The following is a 17,488-nucleotide window of genomic DNA, read 5'->3' as shown; positions in this document are numbered from 1 at the left end:
GGGGGGTGGGTTTACATGTTGGGGTTGGGCATGGAACTAGATAGGGGTCAGGGCAAGTTGCGTGTTGAAAAACAAAGCACTGAAGGAAAATATGCCCTAGAGACAATAATAAAGTTATTATTTATTTCCTCATTTCATGATAAATGTTTATTATTCATGCTAGAATTGTATTAACCGGAAACTTAGTACATGTGTGGATACATAGACAAACATAGTGTCACTAGTATGCCTCTACTTGACTAGCTCGTTGAAGCAAAGATGGTTAAGTTTCCTAGCCATAGACATGAGTTGTCATTTCATTAACGGGACCACATCATTAGAGAATGATGTGATTGACTTGACCCATTCCGTTATCTTAGCACTTGATCGTTTAGTATATTGCTATTACTTTCTTCATTACTTATACATCTTCCTATGACTATGAGATTATGTAACTCCTGGATACCGGAGGAACACTTTGTGTGCTACCAAACGTCACAACGTAACTGGGTGATTATAAAGGTGCTCTACAAGTGTCTCTGATGGTACTTGTTGAGTTGGCATAGATCGAGATTAGGATTTGTCACTCCGATTGTCGGAGAGGTATCTCTGGGCCCTCTCGGTAATGCACATCACTATACGCCTTGCAAGCAATGTGACTAATGAGTTAGTTGCGGGATAATGCATTACGGAACGAGTAAAGAGACTTGCCGGTAATGAGATTGAACTAGGTATTGAGATACCGGCGATCGAATCTCGGGCAAAGTAACATACCGATGACAAAGGGAACAACGTATGTTGTTATGCGGTTTGACCGATAAAGATCTTCGTAGAATATGTAGGAACCAACATGAGCATCCAGGTTCCCCCATTGGTTGTTGACCGAAGATGAGTCTCGGTCATGTCTACATATTTCTCGAACCCGTAGGGTCCGCACGCTTAACGTTCGGTGACGATCGGTATTATGAGTTTATGTGTTTTGATGTACCGAAGGTTGTTCAGAGTCCCGGATGAGAGCAGGGACATGACGAGGATTCTCGAAATGTTTGAGACATAAAGATCGATATATTGTAAGGCTATATTCGGACATCGCAAAAGTTCTGAGTGGTTCGGGTATTTATCGGAGTACCGGAGAGTTAGGGAATTCGTCGGGGAGTATATGGGCCTTATTGGGCTTTAGGGAAAGAGAGAGGGGCTGCCTAGGGCAGGCCGCGCGCCCCCAAGGCCTAGTCCGAATTGGACTAGGGGGAGAGGCAGCGCCCCCTCCTTCCTTCTCTTCTCTCTTCCCCTTCCTTCTCTCCTACTCCTACTACATGGAAGGGGGAATCCTACTCCCGGTGGGAGTAGGACTCCCCATGGCGCGCCATAGTAGAGGGCCGGCCCTCCCCTCCTCCTCTCCTTTATATACGCGGGAGGGGGGCACCCCATAGACACACAAGTTGATCATTGATCTCTTGGCCGTGTGCGGTGCCCCCCTCCACCATAATCCACCTCGATCATATCGTCGTAGTGCTTAGGCGAAGCCCTGCGCCGGTAGCTTCATCATCACCATCATCACATCGTCGTGCTGAAGCTCTCCTTCAAAGCTCTACTAGATCGTGATTTCGTGGGACGTCATCGAGCTGAACGTGTGCAGATCGCGGAGGTGCCGTACGTTCGGTACTAGGATCGGTCGATCATGAAGACGTACGACTACATCAACCGCGTTGTCATAACGCTTCCGCTTTCGGTCTACGAGGGTACATGGACAACACTCTCCCCTCTCGTTGCTATGCATCACCATGATCTTGCGCGTGCATAGGAATTTTTTTAAATTACTACGTTCCCCAATAGTGGCATCAGAGCCAGATTTATGCGTAGATGTTATATGCATGAGTAGAACACAAGTGAGTTGTGGGCGATACTAGTGATACTTCTTACCAGCATGTCATACTTTGATTCGCCAGTATTGTTGGATGAAGCGGCCCAGACCGACATTACGCGTATGCTTACGCGAGATTGGCTCTACCAACGTGCTTCGCACACAGGTGGCTGGCGGGTGTCAGTTTCTCCAACTTTAGTTGAGTCGAGTATGACTACGCCTGGTCCTTGCTGAAGGTTAAAACAGCACATACTTGACAAATTATCGTTGTGATTTTGATGCGTAGGTAAGAACGGTTCTTGCTCAGCCCGTAGCAGCCACGTAAAACTTGCAACAACAAAATAGAGGACGTCTAATTTGTTTTTGCAGGGCATGTTGTGATGTGATGTGGTCAAGACATGATGCTAAATGTTATTGTATGAGATGATCATGTTTTGTAACAGAGTTATCGGCAACTGGCAGGAGCCATATGGTTGTCGCTTTATTGTATGAAATGCAATCGCCATGTAATTGCTTTACTTTATCACTAAGCGGTAGCGATAGTCGTAGAAGCAATAGTTGGCGAGACGACAACAATATTACAATGAAGATCAAGGTGTCGCGTTGGTGACGATGGTGATCATGACAGTGCCTTGGAGGTGGAGATCAAAGGCACAAGATGATGATGGCCATATCATATCACTTATATTAATTGCATGTGATGTTTATCCTTTATGCAACTTATTTTGCTTAGATTGACGGTAGCATTATAAGATGATCTCTCACTAAATTTCAAGGTACAAGTGTTCTTCCTGAGTATGCACCGTTGCGAAAGTTCATCGTGCCGAGACACCATGTGATGATCGGGTGTGATAAGATCTATGTTCACATACAACGGGTGCAAGCCGGTTTTGCACACGCAGAACACTCGGGTTAAACTTGATGAGCCTAGCATATGCAGATATGGCCTCGGAACACTGAGACCGAAAGGTCGAGCGTGAATCATATAGTAGATATGATCAACATAGTGATGTTCATCATTGAAAACTACTCCATCTCACGTGATGATCGGACATGGTTTAGTTGATTTGGATCACGTGATCACTTAGATGATTGGAGGAATGTCTATCTAAGTGGGAGTTCTTAAGTAATTTAATTAATTGAACTTTAATTTATCATGAACTTAGTCCTGGTATGTAACGCCCCGAGACCGATGTGCCAGGTGTCGTCCAGTTATTCGCTGTTGTTTGCCTTGTCATTGCTTGCGTGTCATGCATTTCATATCATGTCATCATGTGCATTTAATTTGCATACGTGTTCGTCTCATGCATCCGAGCATTTTCCCCGTTGTCCGTTTTGCATTCCGGCGCTTCATTCTCCTCCGGTGGTCATTTCTACCTTTCTCTCGTGGTGGGGATTAAACATTTCCGGATTGGACCGAGACTTGCCAAGCAGCCTTGGTTTACTACTGGTAGACCGCCTGTCAAGTTTCGTACCATTTGGACCTCGTTTGATGCTCCAACGGTTAACCAAGGGACCGAAAAGGCCTCGTGTGTGTTGCAGCCCAACACCCCTCCAATTTGGCCCAAAACCCACCTAAACCTGTTCCATCATCTCGGTCGTTCGATCACGATCGCGTGGCCGAAAACCGCACCTCATTTGGACTCTCCTAGCTCCCTCTACCTATAAATATGTTATCCCTTCCGAATATCCCGCAGTCCAAACCCTAGATCCAACCCCCGCACGCCGCCGGACATGTCCGTCCCGCCGCTGGACGTGTCCACCGCCGCCGCCACATCACTCCGACCAATGGGAACCTGCCACGTCATCTCAGCGACCGCTCCCGGCCAACCGGAGCGCGCCACCTCAGCCGCGCCTCTCTCTCCTCTCCGCCGCGGCCCGCGCAGCCCACCGCGGGCCCGCCCGGCCCGTTCCCCGCCGCCGCGCGCCCGAGTCGCTCGTTCCCTTTGCGCCGCCATCAGCCGCCGACTCCGCCGCCGGAGCATCACCGGACTCCACCGTCTTCACCGGAGTTTCTCGCCACGGCCTCCCCGCGGCCCGATCCATTCCGTCCCGCACCACCTCGTCCCGCGTTGACTTTTCGTGGAGGTATAATGCCACTAAGTCCCCGAAATTCCCAGATCCATATGCCCATGTTCATCATGTCGTATCTCATCATCCGTAGCTCCGTTTCGGGCATATAGCATATCAAAATGTTCACCTCAGAGAGTACATCATTTCATCTCATTGCATCATTTTCATTTGAGTTCATCTTGATGCCCGAAATGCTGTTAGAAGAGTGCTACTTGAGATAATTGTCAGATCTGCTGCTCCATTTAGGTATTTGTCATTTTTGCCATGATTAATGTGTGCATGATATGTCCATGAGCTCTACATATGTTTTGTTATATGTTTTGCCATCTATCCAGAAGCGCAACCCATGTATTTTTGTGATGTGTGTGGTGACTAGCACAAGCTTGCAAAGTGAGGCACTTGGTAATGCTGATTTCAGGGACTTAGCATTTCCACCAAGTCATTGACCTGTTTTTCTCATGATGCCATATGTTCATGTTGTTTCCTGATGATCCGTGCTTCTTTTGAGGACGATCAGTAAGGATGTTTTGTTAATCTTGCAGTGCTCTATCCATCCATGTCCTTGTTTGCAATTATGGAGCACCCTAGCTTGAGTCAATCAAGCTCTACTTTTACTACTTCGTGAATCTGGGCAGATTGTCTACTTGTTAGCGATTTTGCCGATGATGTTGTAGTTGATCCATGCATGCTATGCTATTGTTCTTGCCATGTCTAGCTTGAATTTTGTGTATTATTGATGGGTGTATGCTTAGCTTGTCATGACTTGCTCTGTGGTGAGTGCATCGAGCTCGTAAACATGCCTACTTGATATCTGTTTCAGCATGCTCCAGTTTTCACTAAGTCTGAGAACTGATTATATTTTTGCCATGTTCACATGCTTGCAATTGTATTGTATGATCCCTTTTGGCTCAAGGCCACTAAGGGACTTTTGTTAAGCTCTTTGAGTAGCTCCATGCCATGCTTTACTTTGCCATGTTCAGGTCCTGTAGCATATAGTTTTGATGCTTCGAAGAGTGCTACCTTATCTGAAATTCCAGACAAGTGTTAATTTCACTAAGTCTGAAATTTGTTTACCATATGCATTTTTTCCATGCTTGTTTGAACCTATTAATGGATGAATTGGCCGTAGCTCAGTGCTAGACTTTTGTTAAGCATCATGAATGCATCCCTGCCATGTATTTTGTTGCCATGTTTGGGTGCTGTAGCTTGTTCATCTCATTGCATTTAGATGGCTACTTGCTATAAATCGCAGAACGTGGTCATATTTGAAGTGCTTGCCATTTCCAAGTCGTAACTCCGACTCCGGCGTACTTTATATCGTTTTCAAGCGATTTCATCTCATCTTTCCAGTGGCACACTTGGATTCCCAAGTTGAGGCCAGGTTCATGCATCCCTTGTCGAATCTTGCATATGCATTCCGCATCGCATCCCGCATAGCATACCATCTTTGCATCATATTGTTTGAGCTTTGCACGTGGTTGATTGTGTTCCGTTTGCTTGTTTGTCTTGTTTGGGTAGAGCCGGGAGACGAGTTCGCTAACGAGGAGCCCGTTGAGTTTGTTTTCGAGGATCCAGTCAACTCTGACAACTTTGCAGGCAAGATGATCATACCCTCGAAATCACTACTATCTTTGCTTTGCTAGATGCTCGCTCTTTTGCTATGCCAATGCTACGATGCCTACCACTTGCTTTCAAGCCTCCAAAATTGCCATGTCAAACCTTTAACCCACCATGTCCTAGCAAACCATTGATTGGCTACGTTACTGCTTTGCTCAACTCCTCTTATAGCGTTGCTAGTTGCAGGTGAAGATTGAAGGCCGTTCCTTGTTGGAACATTTGTTTACTTGTTGGGATATCACAATATATCTTCTTTAATTAATGCATCTATATACTTGGTAAAGGGTGGAAGGCTCGGCCTTATGCCTGTTGTTTTGTTCCACTCTTGCCGCCCTAGTTTCCGTCATATCGGTGTTATGTTCCCGGATTTTGCGTTCCTTACGCGGTTGGGTAATAATGGGAACCCCTTGACAGTTCGCCTTGAGTAAACCTCTTCCAGCAATGCCCAACATTGGTTTTACCATTCGCCACCTAGCCGCTTTTCCCTTGGGTTTCGCGGACTCAAGGGTCATCTTTATTTTAACCCCCCCGGGCCAGTGCTCCTCTGAGTGTTGGTCCGAACTGAGCTGCTTGCGGGGCCACCTCGGGGAAACTTCAGGGTTGGTTTTACTCATAGCTAGTCTCATCTGAGTGTGCCCTGAGAACGAGATATGTGCAGCTCCTATCGGGATTTGTCGGCACATTCGGGCGGTGTTGCCGGTTTAGTTTTACCTTGTCGAAATTTCTTGTAGAACCGGGATACCGAGTCTGATCGGAATGTCTCGAGAGGAGGTCTATTCCTTCGTTGACCGTGAGAGCTTGTCATGGGCTAAGTTGGGACTCCCCTGCAGGGATTTGAACTTTCGAAAGCCGTGGCCGCGGTTATGGGCAGATGGGAATTTGTTAATGTCCGGTTGTAGACAACTTGAAACTTAACTTAATTAAAATGAATCAACTGAGTGTGTTACCGTGATGGCCTCTTCTCGGCGGAGTCCGGGAAGTGGACACGGTGTTGGAGTAATGTTTGCGCAGGTTGTCCTCTAGTTTCTCGCTCGCGCTTTGCCTCCTCTTCTCGCTCTCTTTTGCGAATAGGATAGCCACCACATATGCTAGTCGCTTGCTGCATCTCCACATATTTTACCTTGCCTTACCTATAAGCTTAAATAGTCTTGATCGCGAGGGCGTGAGATTGCTGAGTCCCCGTGGCTCACAGATACTTCCAAAACCAGCTTGCAGGTGCCGATGAGTCCGTGCCAAGCTCAGGAGGAGCTCGATGAAGATCTTGTCCTTTGTGTTGTTTCGTTCTAGTTGATCAGTAGTGGAGCCCAGTTGGGGTCGATCAGGGACCTTTGTCGCATTTGGGGTTCTTCTTTTATTTTGGTTCCGTAGTCGGACCTTGATTGTATCTGGATGATGTAATGCTTTATTCATGTATTTGTGTGAAGTGGCGATTGTAAGCCAACTATGTATCTTTTCCCCTATTGTATTACCTGGGTTGTTTGCGAAGATTACCTCACTTGCGACATTGCTCTCAATGCGGTTATGCCTCTAAGTCGTGCTTCGACATGTGGGAGATATAGCCGCATCGAGGGCATTACAAGTTGGTATCAGAGCCTTCCCCGACCTTAGGAGCCCCATTGCTTGATCATTTTTAGCGGCCGAGTTGTGTCTAGAAAAATGTTTTGAGTCATCTAGGAATTATATATCGGAGATTTTAGGAATTCTTTTTACTTCCCAGTCTCCTCATCGCTCTGGTAAGGCATTCTGACGTAGAGTTTTGACTCTTCTCTTCTCAAATTTCACTAAAAAATTTTTTAGGATCACGCGGGTATCTTGGAATCATTCCGATGGTTTTATGACGAGAACATTGTCTTGGTGCCTCCTGTCAAGGGTTTTGTGGAAGTGTCCCGGGGAGTTGAGCTCTGAGGTGTTGTCGTCATAATTTTATCGTTGCAGTTCTGGAATACCTGAGTTTAGTACGCCATCGAAAATCTCTTTTATGCAGTTCGTTGGTGAGATAACCTCGACGCCACCCAGTACTGGGGCGGGAGTTCGGGAGTATCTCCATAACTTGTATAACAAACGCTTTTCGAAGGTTGAGGTAGATGGTTTCCGAAGTTTTTCTCGATTATGTGTTGAAGGATGGATACAGCTGGATGTAGGATTTGCTAGTTTGGGTGAGATATTATGCTTCCCCTGTATCCCCAACACCTGATTGCATAACCGGAAAGGTTCAGGAGTTTCATAGGTGGGAATTCAAGTACCTCTTAGGATATATTTCCGACAGATGTATGATATGAAATTGGGGTTCGACGTCTAGTGGTCCGCCTATCAAGAGGTATTTCATACTCATGCCCATATCAAGAGGTATGAGACCTCTGACAGTACTTTGCCTACAACATGGAGGAGAACAACTCAACCAGTGAGCATGTGCTTAGATTGTCTGGGTACTACAATTACTTGAATCAAGTGGGAGTTAATCTTCCAGATAAGATAGTAATTGACAAAGTTCTCTGGTCACTATCTCCAAGTTACTAGAACTTCGTGATGAACTATAATATGCAAGGGATGACGAAAGTAATTCCCGAGCTCTTCGCGATACTGAAATCGGCGAAGGTAGAAATCAAGAAGGAGCATCAAGTGTTGATGGTTAACAAGAGCACTAGTTTCAAGAAAAGGGCAAATGGATAGAAGGGGAACTTCAAGAAGAATGACAAGCAAGTTGTTGCTCAAGTGAAGAAGCCCAAGTCTGGACCTAAGCCTAAGACTGAGTGCTTCTACTGCAATAGAAATGGTCACTGGAAGTGGAACCTAGATACTTGGCGGATAAGAAGGATGGCAGAGTGAACAAAGGTATATTTGATATACATGTTATTTATGTGTACTTTACTAGTATTTATAGCAACCCCTCGGCATTTGATACTGGTTCAGTTGCTAAGAGTAGTAACTCGAAACGGGAGTTGTAGAATGAACAAAGACTAGTTAAGTGTGAAGTGACGATGTGTATTGGAAGTGGTTCCAAGATTGATATGATCATCATTGCACACTCCCTATACTTTCGGGGTTAAGTGTTGAACCTAAATAAATGTTATTTGGTGTTTGCGTTGAGCATGAATATGATTTGATCATGTTTATTGCAATACGGTTATTCATTTAAGTCAGAGAATAATTGTTGTTCTATTTACATGAATAAAACCCTCTATGGTCATACACTCAATGAAAATGGTTTATTGGATCTCGATCGTAGTGATGCACATATTCATAATATTGAAGCCAAAAAATGCAAAGTTAATAATGATAGTGCAAATTATTTGTGGCACTGCCGTTTAGGTCATATTAGTGTAAAGCGCATGAAGAAACTCCATGTTGATGGGCTTTTGGAATCAATTGATACTTGCGAACCATGCCTTATGGGCAAGGTGACTAAAACTCCGTTCTCCGGAACAATGGAGCGAGCAACAGATTTGTTGGAAATCAAACATACTAATGTATGTGGTCCGATGAATATTGAGGCTCGCGGCGGGTATCGTTATTTTCTCACCTTCACAGATGATTTGAGCAGATATGGGTATATCTACTTAATGAAACATAAGTTTGAAACATTTGAAAAGTTCAAAGAATTTCGGAGTGAAGTGGAAAATCATCATAACAAGAAATAAAGTTTCTATGATCTGACCGTGGAGGAGAATATTTGAGTTACGAGTTTGGTCTTCATTTGAAACAGTGCGGAATAATTTCGCAACACACGCCACCTAGAACACCATAACGTAATGGTGTGTCTGAATGTCGTAACCGCACTTTATTAGATATGGTGCGATCTATGATGTCTCTTACCAATTTACCACTATCGTTTTGGGGTTATGCATCAGAGATAGCTGCATTCATGTTAAATAGGGCACCATCTAAATCCGTTGAGACGATGCCATATGAACCGTGGTTTGGCAAGAAACCAAAGCTGTCGTTTCTTAAAGTTTGGGGCTGCGATGGTTATGTGAAAAAAAAAACTTCAACCTGATAAGCTCGAACCCAAATCGGAGAAATGTGTCTTCATAGGATACCCAAAGGAGACTGTTGGGTACACCTTCTATCACAGATCCGAAGGTAAGATATTCGTTGCTAAGAATGGACCCTTTCTAGAGAAGGAGTTTCTCTCGAAAGAAGTGAGTGGGAGGAAAGTAGAACTTGATGAGGTAACTGTACCTGCTCCCTTGTTGGAAAGTAGTTCATCACAGAAATTAGTTCCTGTGATTCCTACACCAATTAGTGAGGAACCTAATGATGATGATCATGTAACTTCAGATCAAGTTACTACTGAACCTCGTAGGTCAACCAGAGTGAGATCCGCACTAGAGTGGTACGGTAATCTTGTTCTGGAGGTCATGTTACTTGACCATGACGAACCTACGAACTATGAGGAAGCGATGATGAGCCCAGATTCCATGAAATGGCTTGAGGCCATGAAATCTGAGATGGGATCCATGTATGAGAACAAAGTGTGGACTTTGGTTGACTTGCCCGATGATCGGCAAGCCATAAAAAATAAATGGATCTTCAAGAGGAAGACGAACGCTGATAGTAATGTTACTATCTACAAAGTTAGACTTGTCGAAAAAGGTTTTTGACAAAGTTCAAGGTGTTGACTACGATGAGATTTTCTCACTCGTAGCGATGCTTAAGTCTGTCCAAATCATGTTAGCAAATTGCCACATTTTATGAAATCTGGCAAATGGATGTCAAAACTACATTCCTTAATGGATTTCTTAAAGAAGAGTTGTATATGATGCAACCAGGAGGTTTTGTCGATCCTAAAGGTGCTAACAAAAAATGTGCAAGCTCCAACGATCCATCTATGGACAGGTGCAAGCATCTTGGTGTTGGAATATACGCTTTGATGAGTTGATCAAAGCATATAGTTTTATACAGACTTGTGTTGAAGCCTGTATTTACAAGAAAGTGAGTGGAAGCACTACAACATTTCTGATAAGTATATGTGAATGACATATGTTGATCTGAAATAATGTAGAATTTTATGGAAAGCACAAAGGAGTATTTGAAAGGAGTTTTTCAAAGAAAGACCTCGGTGAAGCTGCTTACATATTAAGCATCAAGATATATAGAGATCGATCAAGACGCTTGATAAATTTTTTCAATGAGTACATACCTTGACAAGATTTTGAAGTAGTTTAAAATGGAACAGTCAAAGAAAGAGTTTATGCCTGTGTTGCAAGGTGTGAAATTGAGTAAGACTCAAAGCCCAACCATGGCAGAAGATAGAAATAGAATGAAAGTCATTCCCTATGCCTCAGCCATAGGTTCTATAAAGTATGCCATGTTGTGTACCAGATCAATTGTATACCCTACACTGAGTTTGGCAAGGGAGTACAATAGTGATCTAGGAGTAGATCACTGGACATCGGTCAAAATTATCCTTAGTGGAATAAGTATATGTTTCTCGATTATGGAGGTGACAAAAGGTTCGTCGTAAAGGGTTACGTCAATGCAAGTCTTGACACTGATCCAGATGACTCTAAAGTCTCAATCTGGATACATATTGAAAGTGGGAGCAATTAGCTAGAGTAGCTCCATGCAGAGCATTGTTGACATAGAAATTTGCAAAATACATACGGATCTGAATATGGCAGACCCGTTGACTAAACTTTTCTCACAAGCAAAACATGATCACACCTTAGTATTCTTTGGGTGTTAATCACATGGCGATGTGAACTAAGATTACTGACTCTAGTAAACCCTTTGAGTGTTGGTCACATGGTGATGTGAACTATGGGTGTTAATCACATGGTGATGTGAACTATTGGTGTTAAATCACATGTAGATGCGAACTAGATTATTGACTGTAGTGCAAGTAGGAGACTGAAGGAAATATGCCCTAGAGGCAATAATAAATTTATAATTATTTTCTTTATTTCATGATAAATGTTTATTATTCATGATGTAATTGTATTAACCGGAAACTTAGTACATGTGTGGATACATAGACAAACAGAGTGTCACTAGTATGCCTCTACTTGACAAGCTCGTTGAATCAAAGATGGTTAAGTTTCGTAACTATAGACATGAGTTGTCATTTGATTAACGGGATCACATCATTAGAGAATGATGTGATTGACCTAACCCATTCCGTTAGCTTAGCACTTGATCGTTTAGTATATTGCTATTGCTTTCTTCATGACTTATACATGTTCCTTTGACTATGAGATTATGCAACTCCCGGATACCGGAGGAACACTTTGTGTGCTACCAAACGTCACAACATAAATGGGTGATTATAAAAGTTCTCTACATGTGTCTCCGATAGTACTTGTTGAGTTGGCATAGATCGAGATTAGGATTTGTCACTCCGATTGTCGGAGAGGTATCTCTAGGCCCTCTCGGTAATGCACATCACTATAAGCCTTGCAAGCAATGTGACTAATGAGTTAGTTGCGGGATGATGCATTACAGAATGAGTAAAGAGACTTGCCGGTAACGATATTGAACTAGGTATTGAGATACCGACGATCGAATCTCGGGCAAGTAACATACCGATGACAAAGGGAACAACGTATGTTGTTATGCGGTTTGACCGATAAAGATCTTCGTAGAATATGTAGGAATCAATATGAGCATCCAGGTTCCGCTATTGGTTATTGACCGGAGATGAGTCTCGGTCATGTATACATAGTTCTCGAACCCGTAGGGTCCGCACGCTTAATGTTCGGTGAAGATCAGTATTATGAGTTTATGTGTTTTGATGCACCGAAGGTTGTTTGGAGTCCCGGATGAGATCAGGGACATGACGAGGAGTCTCAAAATGTTCGGTAGATAAAGATCGATATATTGGAAGGCTATATTCAGACATCTGAAAGGTTCTGAGTGGTTCGGGTATTTATCGGAGTACCGGAGAGTTACGGGAATTCGCCGGGGAGTATATGGGCCTTATTGGGCTTTATGGGAGAGAGAGAGGGGCTGCCTAGGGCAGGCCACGCGCCCCCAAGGCCTAGTCCGAATTGGACTAGGGGGAGAGGCGGTGCCCCTCCTTCCTTCTCTTCTCTCTTCCCCTTCCTTCTCTCCTACTCCTACTACATGGAAGGGGGGAATCCTACTCCCAGTGGGAGTAGGACTCCCCATGGCGCGCCATAGTAGAGGGCCGTGTTGGGGAACGTAGCAGAATTTTAAAATTTTCTACGCATCACCAAGATCAATCTAGGGAGTCATCTAGCAACGAGGGAGAGGGGAGTGCATCTACATACCCTTGTAGATCGTGAGCGGAAGCGTTCAAGAGAACGAGGTTGATGGAGTCGTACTCGTCGTGATCCAAATCACCAATGAGCGAGCGCCGAACGGACGACACCTCCGCGTTCAACACACGTACGGTTGGGGAAGACGTCTCCTTCTTCTTGATCCAGCAAGGGGAAGGAGAGGTTGATGGAGATCTAGCAGCACGACGGTGTGGTGGTGGAAGCAGCGGTGATCTCGGCAGGGCTTCGCCAAGCTCCAACGAGAAGGAAAGGTGTTACGAGGGGAGAGGGAGGCTCCAGGGACTTAGGTGCGGCTGCCCTCCCTCCCCCCACTATATATAGGGCCCCTAGGGGGGCGCCGGCCCTAGGAGATCCCATTTCCAAGGGGGGGCGGCGGCCAAGGGGGGACTTGCCCCCCAAGTCAGGTGGGGCGCCCCCACCCCTAGGGTTTCCAACCCTAGGCGCAGGGGGAGGCCCATGGGGGGCGCACCAGCCCACCAGGGGCTGGTTCCCCTCCCACTTAAGCCCATGGGGCCCTCCGGGATAGGTGGCCCCACCTGGTGGACCCCCGGGACCCTTCCGGTGGTCCCGGTACAATACCGATTACCCCCGAAACTTTCCTGATGGCCGAAACTGGACTTCCTATATATAAATCTTCACCTCCGGACCATTCCGGAACTCCTCGTGACGCCCGGGATCTCATCCAGGACTCCGAACAACTTTCAGGTTACCGCATACTAATATCTCTACAACCCTAGCATCACCGAATCTTAAGTGTGTAGACCCTACGGGTTCGGGAGACATGCAGACATGACTGAGATGACTCTCCTGTCAATAACCAACAGCGGGATCTGGATACCCATGTTGGCTCCCACATGTTCCACGATGATCTCATCGGATGAACCACGATGTCGAGGATTCAATCAATCCCGTATTCAATTCCCTTTGTCAATCGGTATGTTACTTGCCCGAGATTCGATCATCGATATCCCAATACCTCGTTCAATCTCGTTACTGGCAAGTCACTTTACTCGTACCGTAATGCATGATCCCGTGACCAAACACTTGGTCACATTGAGCTCATTATGATGATGCATTACCGAGTGGGCCCAGAGATACCTCTCCGTCATACGGAGTGACAAATTCCAGTCTCGATCCGTGTCAACCCAACAGATACTTTCGGGGATACTTGTAGTATACCTTTATAGTCACCCAGTTACGTTGTGACGTTTGGTACACCCAAAGCACTCCTACGGCATCTGGGAGTTACACGATCTCATGGTCTAAGGAAATGATACTTGACATTGGAAAAGCTCTAGCAAATGAACTACACGATCTTGTGCTATGCTTAGGATTGGGTCTTGTCCATCACATCATTCTCCTAATGATGTGATCCCGTTATCAATGACATCCAATGTCCATGGTCAGGAAACCGTAACCATCTATTGATCAACGAGCTAGTCAACTAGAGGCTTACTAGGGACATGGTGTTGTCTATGTATCCACACATGTATTATGGTTTCCGGTTAATACAATTATAGCATGAACAATAGACAATTATCATGAACAAGGAAATACAATAATTGAAGGAAATATGCCCTAGAGGCAATAATAAAGTTATTATTTATTTCCTTATAGCATGATAAATGTTTATTATTCATGCTAGAATTGTATTAACCAGAAACATAATACATGTGTGAATACATAGACAAAAAAAGTGTCACTAGTATGCCTCTACTTGACTAGCTCGTTAATCGAAGATGGTTATGTTTCCTAACCATAAACAAAAGAGTTGTTATTTGATTAACGGGATCACATCATTAGGATAATGATGTGATTGACATGACCCATTCCATTAGCTTAGCACCCGATCGTTTAGTATGTTGCTATTGCTTTCTACATGACTTATACATGTTCCTATGACTATGAGATTATGCAACTCCCGTTTGCCGGAGGAACACTTTGTGTGCTACCAAACGTCACAATGTAACTAGGTGATTATAAAGGAGCTCTACAGGTGTCTCCAAAGGTACATGTTGGGTTGGCGTATTTCAAGATTAGGATTTGTCACTCCGATTGTCGGAGAGGTATCTCTGGGCCCTCTCGGTAATGCACATCACTTAAGCCTTGCAAGCATTGCAACTAAATGAGTTAGTTGCGGGACGATGTATTACAGAACGAGTAAATAGACTTGCCGGCAACGAGATTGAACTAGGTATTGGAATACCGACGATCGAATCTCGGGCAAGTAACATACCGAGGACAAAGGGAACGACGTATGTTGTTATGCGATCTGACCGATAAAGATCTTCGTAGAATATGTAGGAGCCAATATGGGCATCCAGGTCCCGCTATTGGTTATTGACCGGAGACGTCTCTCGGTCATGTCTACATTGTTCTCGAACCCGTAGGGTCCGCACGCTTAAGGTTATGATGACAGTTATATTATGAGTTTATGCATTTTGATGTACCGAAGGTTGTTCGGAGTCCCGGATGTGATCACGGACATGAAGAGGAGTCTCGAAATGGTCGAGACATAAAGATTGATATATTGGAAGCCTATGTTTGGATATCGAAAGTGTTCCGGGTGAAATCGGGATTTTACCGGAGTACCGGGAGGTTACCGGAACCCCCCGGGAGCTATATGGGCCATGATGGGCCTTAGTGGAAAAGAGAAGAGGCAGCCCCTCATGGGCCGCGCTCCCCTCCCCTCCCTTGGTCCGAATAGGACAAGGAGAAGGGGCCGGCCCCTCTCTCTCTTTTCCCCCCTCCGCGAATCCTATTCCAACTAGGATTGGGGGGGGGGGATCCTACTCCCAGAGGGAGTAGGACTCTCCTGGCGCGCCCTCCTTGGCCGGCCAGCCTCCCCCCTTTAGTCCTTTATATACGGAGGCAGGGGCACCCCAGAGACACACAAGTTGATCCACGTGATCTTTTCCTTAGCCGTGTGCGGCGCCCCCAGCCACCATAGTCCTCGATAATATTGTAGCGGAGTTTAGGCGAAGCCCTGCTGCTGTAGTACATCAAGATCGTCACCACACCGTCGTGCTGACGGAACTCTTCCCCGACACTTTCCTGGATCGGAGTCCGGGGATCGTCATCGAGCTGAACATGTGCTAGAACTCGGAGGAGCCATAGTTTCGGTGCTTGATCGGTCGGATCGTCAAGACGTACGACTACATCAACCAAACGCTTCCGTTGTCGATCTACTAGGTATGTAGATCACACTCCCCCCTCTCGTTGCTATGCGTCACATGATCTTGCGTGTGCGTAGGAAATTTTTTGAAATTACTACGAAACCCAAGAGTGGCATCCGAGCCTAGGTTTTATATGTTGATGTTATATGCACGAGTAGAACACAAGTGAGTTGTGGGCGATATAAGTCATACTGCTTACCAGCATGTCATACTTTGGTTCGGCGGTATTGTTGGATGAAGCGGCCCAGACCAACAATACGCGTACGCTTACGCGAGACCGGTTCTCCCGACGTGCTTTGCGCAGAGGTGGCTTGTGGGTGACAGTTTCTCCAACTTTAGTTGAACCGAGTGTGGCTACGCCCGGTCCTTGCGAAGGTTAAAATAGCACCAACTTGACAAACTATCGTTGTGGTTTTGATGCGTAGGTAAGATTGGTTCTTGCTTAAGCCCGTAGCAGCCACGTAAAACTTGCAACAACAAAGTAGAGGACGTCTAACTTGTTTTTGCAGGGCATGTTGTGATGTGATATGGTCAAGACATGATGCTAAATTTGATTGTATGAGATGATCATGTTTTGTAATCAAGTTATCGGCAACTGGCAGGAGCCATATGGTTGTCGCTTTATTGTATGCAATGCAATTGCGCTGTAATGCTTTACTTTATCACTAAGCGGTAGCGATAGTCATGGAAGCATAAGATTGGCGAGACGACAAAGATGCTACGATGGTGATCAAGGTGTCGCGCCGGTGACGATGGTGATCATGATGGTGCTTCAAAGATGGAGATCACAAGCACAAGATGATGATGGCCATATCATATCACTTATATTGATTGCATGTGATGTTTATCTTTTATGCATCTTATCTTGCTTTGATTGACGGTAGCATTTTAAGATGATCTCTCACTAATTATCAAGAAGTGTTCTCCCTGAGTATGCACCGTTGCGAAAGTTCTTCGTGCTGAGACACCACGTGATGATCGGGTGTGATAGGCTCTACGTTCAAATACAACGGGTGCAAAACAGTTGCACACGCGGAATACTCAGGTTATACTTGACGAGCCAAGCATATACAGATATGGCCTCGAAACGCGGAGACCGAAAGGTCGAGCGTGAATCATATAGTAGATATGATCAACATAGTGATGTTCACCAATGAAACTACTCCATCTCACATGATGATCGGACATGGTTTAGTTGATTTGGATCATGTAATCACTTAGAGGATTAGAGGGATGTCTATCTAAGTGGGAGTTCTTAAGTAATATGATTAATTGAACTTAAATTTATCATGAACTTAGTCCTGGTAGGATTTTGCAAATTATGTTGTAGATCAATAGCTCGCGTTGTTGCTTCCCTGTGCTTATTTTGATATGTTCCTAGAGAAAATTGTGTTGAAAGATGTTAGTAGCAATGATGCGGATTGGATCCGTGATCTGAGGTTTATCCTCATTGCTGCACAGAAGAATTATGTCCTTGATGCACCGCTAGGTGACGGACCTATTGCAGGAGCAGATGCAGACGTTATGAACGTTTGGCTAGCTCA

This window comes from Triticum dicoccoides, chromosome 2A (assembly GCF_002162155.2).
Source record: "Triticum dicoccoides isolate Atlit2015 ecotype Zavitan chromosome 2A, WEW_v2.0, whole genome shotgun sequence".
Classification (NCBI taxonomy): Eukaryota; Viridiplantae; Streptophyta; class Magnoliopsida; order Poales; family Poaceae; genus Triticum; species Triticum dicoccoides.
This window is presented reverse-complemented; position numbering follows the sequence as displayed.